Raw genomic sequence first — 8569 nt, 5'->3', positions numbered from 1 at the left:
CCAATGGTTGCCAACCTATGACGTCCCTATTGTGCTCAATGGGAAACAAGCGGTGAAATACTGCAGAAAATGAAAGCACGTTGAAACCACACAGTCTGCTCACAGAACCATGAGTATTATGCAGCCTGACATTATTATGTTTAAAAATGGATCATCAAACACTTTGGGGAATGGCAGTATCACTGTCTTCATGATTGATTGCCTCTGTACTGGAAGTAATATTGGATGTCACATACTAAGCCTACGTTTTTAGTTAAAAGAAAAAGGTTTAGGTACTGTGTTAGCCAGTTGAAAAATGATTGATTGCTCTCAGTGAGAGAAACAAAATTAAAATTTTGTAGTTGTGATACCTTTTAGTTAGCCATTAAAAGGTATCACAACTACAAAATTTTAATTTTGTTTCTCTCACTGAGAGCAATCATACTAAGCCTAATACACCCAATAGTGTCTGCACAAATCATTAACAGATGTTTTCATGACATTGGGCTGTGAAACAGAAATACAACTCTAGGAATTTCATTGACCTCATGCTACTTCTTTAGTGTAGACTATCATGTGCACAGCAAACCTAGCACGATCACGCTGGCACAAATGTGAACTTCTATATGGGTGTTTCAGTTTGGTCAGAATTGTAGGCATTTTCTTTTTTCCTTCCTATTACATTGCCTTTTTATGATTGGACAGCATTACAGCGAGTTGCCCCCCCCCCTCCAGCTGAATGAAATTAAACGCCCTGTAGAATCATAAGGACATTAGCATATTTGACTTCCATGCCCTTGACAACCGATTTGAGAGAAAAAATAGGGGAAAAAAATGTTTTACTTACATTCCTCCTACTATGTGCAAGAATATTCAGTTTATAAGGTCACAATTTATGAAACATCCACTTTAAAATAAATCTGTCAGTAAGAGCAACTGTGCCAAACTGAATATATGGTCACACAAGTGTAGAATGTGGCAAGACTACCCCACTCCTACAAGGTACTAATAATAATTATTACAGTAAATATCTAAGTGCTGCGGCTAGAGTATATAGCTGGAGATGTAGCAGAGCCGGCGCAGTGCAGCGGTTGACGCCCTCTAGCGACCGATGGTTTTAAGTATTTTATTGCATATTGCATTTTACTGTATGATGTGTAGTTTATAGTATTATCTGTCATATGTGATTTATGTGTTAATTGTGAAATGTTACATAGGAATGTTAGTAGAGAGTATTTTAGTAAGTATAGTGTAATAGATACATCCTGGTTGCTGAGGGAACTAGAACCAGGGAGGGAGGAGTGTCAGAAGTCACAGGGTTGGTTAGAGAGAAAGGTCAGAAGAGGGGCAGTTCTGCACAGTAGTTGCTGAAACAAGGACGAGCTCTATGCTGAAGTCCATCATAAAACTGTGGATGTTGGTAAATAACCTAATTGATCAGGGTAGTGCATTATACAGTGAGTACGGAAAGTATTCAGACCCCTTTACATTTTTCACTCTTTGTTTCATTGCAGCCATTTGGTAAATTTAAAAAAGTTAATTGTTTTTCTCATTAATGTACACTCTGCACCCCATCTTGACAAAAAAAACCCAGAAATCTAGAAATTTTTGCAAATTTATTAAACAAGAAAAACTGAAATATCACGTAGTTATAAGTATTCAGACCCTTTGCTCAGAAACTCATATTTAGGTCACATGCTGTCCATTTCCTTGTGATCCTCCTTGAGATGGTTATACTCCTTCATTGGAGTCCAGCTGTGTTTAATTAAACTGATAGCGTTTGATTTGGAAAGGCATACACCTGTTTATTTAAGACCTCACAGCTCACAGTGTCAGACCAAATGAGAATCATAAGGTAAAAGGAACTGCCCAAGGAGCTCAGAGACAGAATTGTGGCAAGGCACAGATCTGGCCAAGGTTACAAAATAATTTCTGCAGTACTCAAGGTTCCTAAGAGCACAGTGACCTCCATAATCCTTAAATGAAAGAAGTTTGAGACCACCAGAACTCTTCCTAGACCTGGCTGTCCAGCAAACTGAACAATCGTGGGAGAAGAGCCTTGGTGAGAGAAGTAAAGAAGAACTCCTAGATCACTGTGGCTGAGCTTCCACAAAGTCAACTAGCACTACAGCCCTCCACCAGTCAGGTTTTATGGCAGAGTAGCCCGATCTAAGCCTTTCTTCAGTGCAAGATATATGAAAGCCTGCATAGAGTTTGCAAAAAAACGACTCCCAGACTATGAGAAAAAAGATTTTCTGGTCTGATGACATGACGATAGAACTATTTGGTGATAATTCTAAGTTGTATGTGTGGAGAAAACAGGCACTGCTCATCACCCAATACAATCCCAACAGTGAAACATGGCGGTGGCAGCATCATGCTTTGGGGGTGTTTTACAGCTGCAGAGACAGAACAACTGTTTGCAATTGAAGGAAAGATGAATGCGGCCAAGTACAGAGATATCCTGGAAGAATGTAGCCAAGTACAGAGAAAACCTCTCCCAGAGTGGTCTGGATCTCAAACTTGGCTGAAGGCTCCCCTTCCAACAAGACAATGACCCTAAGCACACAGCTAAAATAACAAAGGAGTGGCTTCATACTTACTCTGTGATCATTCTTGACTGGTCAAACCATAGCCCTGACTGAAACCCAATTGAGCATCTCTGGAGACCTGAAAATGGCTGTCCACCAACGTTCACCATCCAACCTGATGGAATGGAGAGGATCTGCAAGGAAGAATGGCAGAGGATCCCCAAATCCAGCTGTAAAAAACTTGTAGCATCATTCCTAAGAAGACTCATGGCTTTACTAGCTCAAAAAGGTGCTTCTACTCAATACTGAGCAAAGGGTCTGAATACTTTTGACCATATGATATTTCAGTTTTTCTTGTTTAATATATATCAAAAATTTTTACATTTCTGTTTTTTTCTGTCAAGATGGGATGCAAAGTGTTTATTAATGAGAAAAAAATTAACTTTTTTTAAATTTACCAAATATCTGCAATGAAATAAAGAGTGAAAAATGTAAAGGGGTCTGAATACTTTCCATACGCATTGTATTTGTACATACACATATATCATCTACATGACTACCTTTTGCATCTTTAGACCTTATTTAGACATCTATTCTGAATGCAGTCTTGTGTGCTACCATGTAAACCTTTATTTTATAGTACCTGCTTTACAAGAATACTGGACCGCTCTAGAAAACAAGAACTTTTATTTTTTGTGTCATCCTTATACCCCCCCTGTTCCCTTTTATTGTTAGAATTGCATTTTGTTAGTTTATAGAGCTTTTTACATATAACCACTGAATTATAAGGTGTTCAATAACAATACAGATGTCATTGTTTCTACTTCATGTATATTTACACTATTTACTTTGTGTTGCATATGAGAAGCATTTGATATTTAACATTTTTATTCCTTAGGCTATGTGCCCACAGGGATAGTGTCCTGCGGATATATCCGCAGGACATTCTGTAGGAGCTCCCAGAAAATCGCAGCACAACTTTTTCTGTTTTAATGCTGCGGTTGTATGCGGAATGTCGTACGGATATGCTGCGGTCATTCTGTATTGAGGATACAGTTTCATGGCTTCGGCACTCCATCCTCAATGGAGAACAAGTGCTGGAGTGCTCGGGGAGTTCATACTTACCTCCATCACATAGCACTTTACTTTCCGGCCGTGTCTGTCTGAACTTTGCAGGAGAAGGTGGGCGGGCCTGAACTAACTTCAGCTCTCACATGACCGGAGCTCGTGCAGGCCTCGCCTACCTCCTGATGCCTGCTCCTGGCTCCACCGCGCTCCTCTGCAGCAGAGGAAGTGACTCCGGTGTCTGCTATCAAGGCAGAAAAATCCGCAGGAATAATTGACATGCTGCAGATTTTTCCGCAGGGAAATATGCACTATTTCTTCTGCGGAAAAAATCGCAGCAAGGGCACAGCAGTTCCAAAGTGCCATAGAAATGGCTGGGGACTCGCTGTACTGCAGATTTTTGAGAAATCCGCAGAATTTCCACAAAAAAAAATTCCGGCAAATTCCGCGAATTTTCCGCAGCGTGGACACATTGCCTGACAAGCATTATCCTGCATTAGAAGAACATGTCTGCCTTTTTTGTTTTCTTTGAAAGATCCCTTTACCAGGCGTTAAGGTGGCGTTACATGCTAGAATTTATCTGACGATATGTCGTCGGGGTCACGGATTTCGTAATGCACATCCGGCATCGTTAGCGACGTTGTTGCGTTTGACACCTACATGCGACTCTGAACGATCGCAAATAGGTTGAAAATCGTTGATCGTTAACACATTGTTCATTTTCAAAATATTGTTCGTCGTTTGGAACATATTGCTACGTTTGACACCCTGCAAACAAAGAAAAACATCCACACAACTGCCTTGGTCAAACAATATTTCGCTGAACGATTTGGCGTCGCTTGTGAGATCGTTACAAGTGACCGCTAATAAATGACCTATGTGCGATCTCGGCAAATCGTAACTACGAACGATCTGGGCGTGTCACATTGCTAATGAGATCGTCAGATAAATTGTAGCGTGTAAAGCGACCTTTAGTCTGTTATACTGCAGCTCACCTAGATCAATGTTAACCTTGGATAACCTCTTTAATAAGAAGTTTCTAATGCATAAAAAAATGAATACATAAACCAAATGCTAATAATAACATTTTATTGGATAATAAAACAAATGCATAAACAGCAAGAAAAGGCGAGTGTCAGGAGTCTTAACTTGATTGGGATAGGTTAAAATACATTTTTGTAGAAAGATGGAGGTTGATGCAAGAAACTCAGATGTCACATCTTCATTTATTGTAACTAAACTTCCCTTGACCTTGGCAGGGATCTGGACAGCAGGGCGCAGGACAGATAGGAGCAGGACAGCAGGGTTTGCAGGGATCTGATGGAGAAAAGAACATATATCAATTACTCGCTCATATTATAGAGTAATTAAACCTTTATCATTCTTTTTCTATTTGATTGCTCTTTTAATTGACCTGATGTCTGTTTGTTTTTGTTTGAAAAGAAGCCAGTATGGCGTAAAAATTCATTTTTCAATAACAGAACCTCCTCCTACGAAATCGCTTTAAATCCCAAACATAGCAATTTTTTTTTTTACAAACACGATAAAACAGTGATCATTTTTATTGATTGCTCAGCAATTCCTGCATGGCTGTCAATCCTGCAGTTTTTCTTCACAATATTTGCCTAATGCAGTAATATGAATTATACTATATAAATCAGGTTCTACACATTGCAATTTTAATCTGCACAGGGATATTAATCACCGCTGATGGAAAAAGGGGTGAAAAAACCCTAAAAATGTCCTTATCTTTACCTTGTTTGTGGCATTGTCCTTGACCTTGTTGATTGCTGTAGCCATAAGACTGAGACCCAGATTGGCACGCTAGAAAAGAGAAACATTCATTCTGTGTTTACTGCATTTTGAAAAAAATATCTAAATAGGTATGTATATATTCATATCATAGTTATGCAAAAAACGGTGTTTTATAGAGCTGTAACATGGCACTTATTGATGTCTATAGGACCCTGTTGTACAACCTATGCAAGACAGATATGATGGAGGGGCATAGTAGGCAGTTCACACAAACCAAGCCTTTTCTGGTACTCCCCCAGGAACAATATTACAATAACTGTTACTCTCTATCAGTTCCAGACAACCAGGGAATGTAAACTGACTTTTTCACTGACTTGCACCACAAGATATTTTATTAATAATGCTTTCATTACCACAAACCACCAGAATATTTCAAAATGCAAAAAAAAAAAAAAATATTATTAGGGCTATGGTCCAATTTTGTATACAGCAGTCCTTGTCTGTATTCCTCAAAGATAAGAAACTTCCAAATATTGCTGTATCAAAATCCAAGCCATACAGGATCCAATAGGAATGTTGTTCAATGTTCAATAGATTTTTTACAACACATTTACTCCTTAAATTAGGAGGTTAAATCTGTGTTATTATCCTCTTGTGTTAACAAAGGTTGGTCTAAAATTAACCTCCTAGCTGCCATTTTATTCTACATGTTGTAGAAAGAAAATTTTAAAGCATTTGATTCTGGAGCGCGCCGGCAGGTCACAAATCAGCGGAGACCAACCGGAGATATATAAGATGAAGTCGACGGAAGGTATGTGTAAAACAGGGGGCAGAGAACTTACAATTAAAGCCCCACTAAAGCGGTGAAATAAACACTGGAGTAGTGTTTTAATGCTCCACTGCACTAAAAAAAAAAATGCTACTGTATTTTCCATTCTAAAGCTATCTTGCCCAAAAACATAAGTAAAACAGTGAAATATGCAGCTGAATTGAATACATTTGCAAATTGTACTACAGACTGTGTATACCCAGGACATCTTTGTACAGGAGGTTGAACATAATTAAGGGCATATGAAGTGTGAGCTTAACCTAAACTTTAATATTACAAATTTCAGGCAAGACAGTAGCTTTTATTACTAGTTTTTTAAAGTTCATACATTTGTATTTGACATATATATATATATATATATATATATATATACTTTATATACAAAATGACTATTGTAAAATTCTGGAGCCAAGTTCAAGCTTTATAATGCCGAGATATGTGTAGAGTTTAAAAACAAAGCAAAATTAACCCTGCAAGGCAGACTTAATAAAAATATATATATATATATATATATATATATATATATATATATATATATATATATATATATACAAAATGACTATTGCAAAATTCTGGAGCCAAGTTTTGTAATGCTGATAAATGTGATGAGTTTGAAAACAAACCAAAATGAACCCTGCAATATAGAAGAATTGAGTAACTTACGGTCTTGGCAAGGATCTACACAGACAGGCACTTTCTGGCAGGGGTCCTGGCATGGGTTCTGGCATGAGTTCTTCTGGCAGTTTGCTCCACCTTTGGTTCCAGACATGACTGATTTCTCGGTTTAGTTCTGTGCTCCTCAGAAAATCAAAGTTATATTTTTATGATGGCTCTGAGGCTGATCCTTATATATCTGCACATAGTGAGAATTGGGGCAAATGATCTCCTTAATTAGTGATAAGGCATTTTACAATATGATTAAGTATATAACGATTTAATATTCTAAAGGAGAATAAACATTAATTATGAAGACTCAGCCACTCAAAACCTCATGACGTGTAACACAGTAAAATATAAATGGTATTTGTCATCAGTTCATTTTCTTGTTCGGGTTCTAAAGTGGACATTTCTAAAGTTGGAAGGTATGACGTGCCCACATTGTAAAATCTATTTATGATATATGGAAAAATGTGCTGGGAAAAGCAGGCAGCAAGTATTTCATTAAAAACAACTAGCAAAACTATTGAGCTATGCACCCTTGTGCAATTATTTGAATACACAGGTCTTCAAGATGGCAGATATATGGAAAATATGTAGCTGAAAAATGAGTATCCAGTTGTATGAAAAAGCCGAACACCCAGTCAATGGGTAGATATATTAATTTCCTTCTCAATCTCCATAATCTAAGTACATAGAGCAATAAACGAGCCTATTATCTATCTCTCTGTCTTTCTATCACTGATCTCCTTACTAGACAAAAGTCACAATTTTACGTCTTTACCCTTTTTTAAGGGAGCTTAGAAATCTGCAAGGCTCAATCTTATTCACATATTGCTATTATTTACTCAGATGTTGGATACTTCAAAAAAGTAGCTGACAAATTGGTAACTAAATACAACATTGATTTTGGCCTGTAAGTTGGATGAAACGCGTTGATCTGGAACTTGCCACACATCCTAGAGTGTTGTTAGAGTTTTTTCTGATGAATGTATATGCAATGGATATTTAAAAATTGAAGAAATAAAATGTAAGATTTTACATATTCCTGGTGGACTTCCTTCCCTCGCTGGATCATTTATGGTTATTTTCTTTGCTACATGGTTTCCAAGTGAGGTCCGTGCCAGGATTGGAAGCAAGAAAGTAAAGATGTGGTTTCAAAGGTGAACTGACACGACTTTTTGTTTTTTGACTAAAAACAACAAGGACAAAAATCGAAGAAAGGAAAACACAAAAATCAGGAAGCAAGGATTACTCAATTAGCTAATTGTACTACTAGTATGGATGAACGAACCAGGGTAGTAAAGTTAGAGGTTTGTACCAGACACCGGATGTCCAGGGCTTGAACTTGAATATGTACTTTTAAAAAAAGTCTGTTTCTGAGTTCGTAGTTCGGGTGTTATTCGTATGCTAATAAAATTTGTTGAAAGGCTGCAGCTTTATTGCATGTGGAAAATGACTGTATTCTGCTGTGAACAATAAATATAAAAAAATGACATGGGTCCCCATCTATTTTTGATAACCAGCTCAGGTAAAGCAGACAGTTTTGGGCTGTCTGATTTACCTTGGCTGGTTATCAACAATAGAAGGGATCCTATGTCATTTTTAGAATTATTCATTTAAATAATTGTAAAAAATGTCATGGAGCCCCCCCCTATTTTTCATAATCAGCGAAGGTATAGCAGACAGCTAGGGACTGGTATTATCGTGCTGGGAAGGCATTTGGTTATCAGGCCCTTCTCAGCCTAAAAAT

General features: G+C 37.7%; 1 long non-coding RNA gene across 1 annotated transcript; it reads right to left on the bottom strand.

The window, feature by feature from the left end:
- Positions 1–4647: 4647 nt before the first annotated feature.
- LOC142309825 (uncharacterized) lies at positions 4648–6987 on the bottom strand. Its single transcript, XR_012754007.1, has 3 exons — positions 6823–6987; positions 5331–5399; positions 4648–4892 (listed from the first exon to the last, which is right to left on the bottom strand). It is a non-coding gene; the product is annotated as an uncharacterized LOC142309825 (long non-coding RNA).
- Between the last annotated feature and the right edge of the window lie 1582 nt (positions 6988–8569).

The sequence above is a fragment of the Anomaloglossus baeobatrachus genome, chromosome 5 (genome assembly GCF_048569485.1).
Source record: "Anomaloglossus baeobatrachus isolate aAnoBae1 chromosome 5, aAnoBae1.hap1, whole genome shotgun sequence".
Taxonomy (NCBI): Eukaryota; Metazoa; Chordata; class Amphibia; order Anura; family Aromobatidae; genus Anomaloglossus; species Anomaloglossus baeobatrachus.
This window is presented reverse-complemented; position numbering and strand designations above follow the sequence as displayed.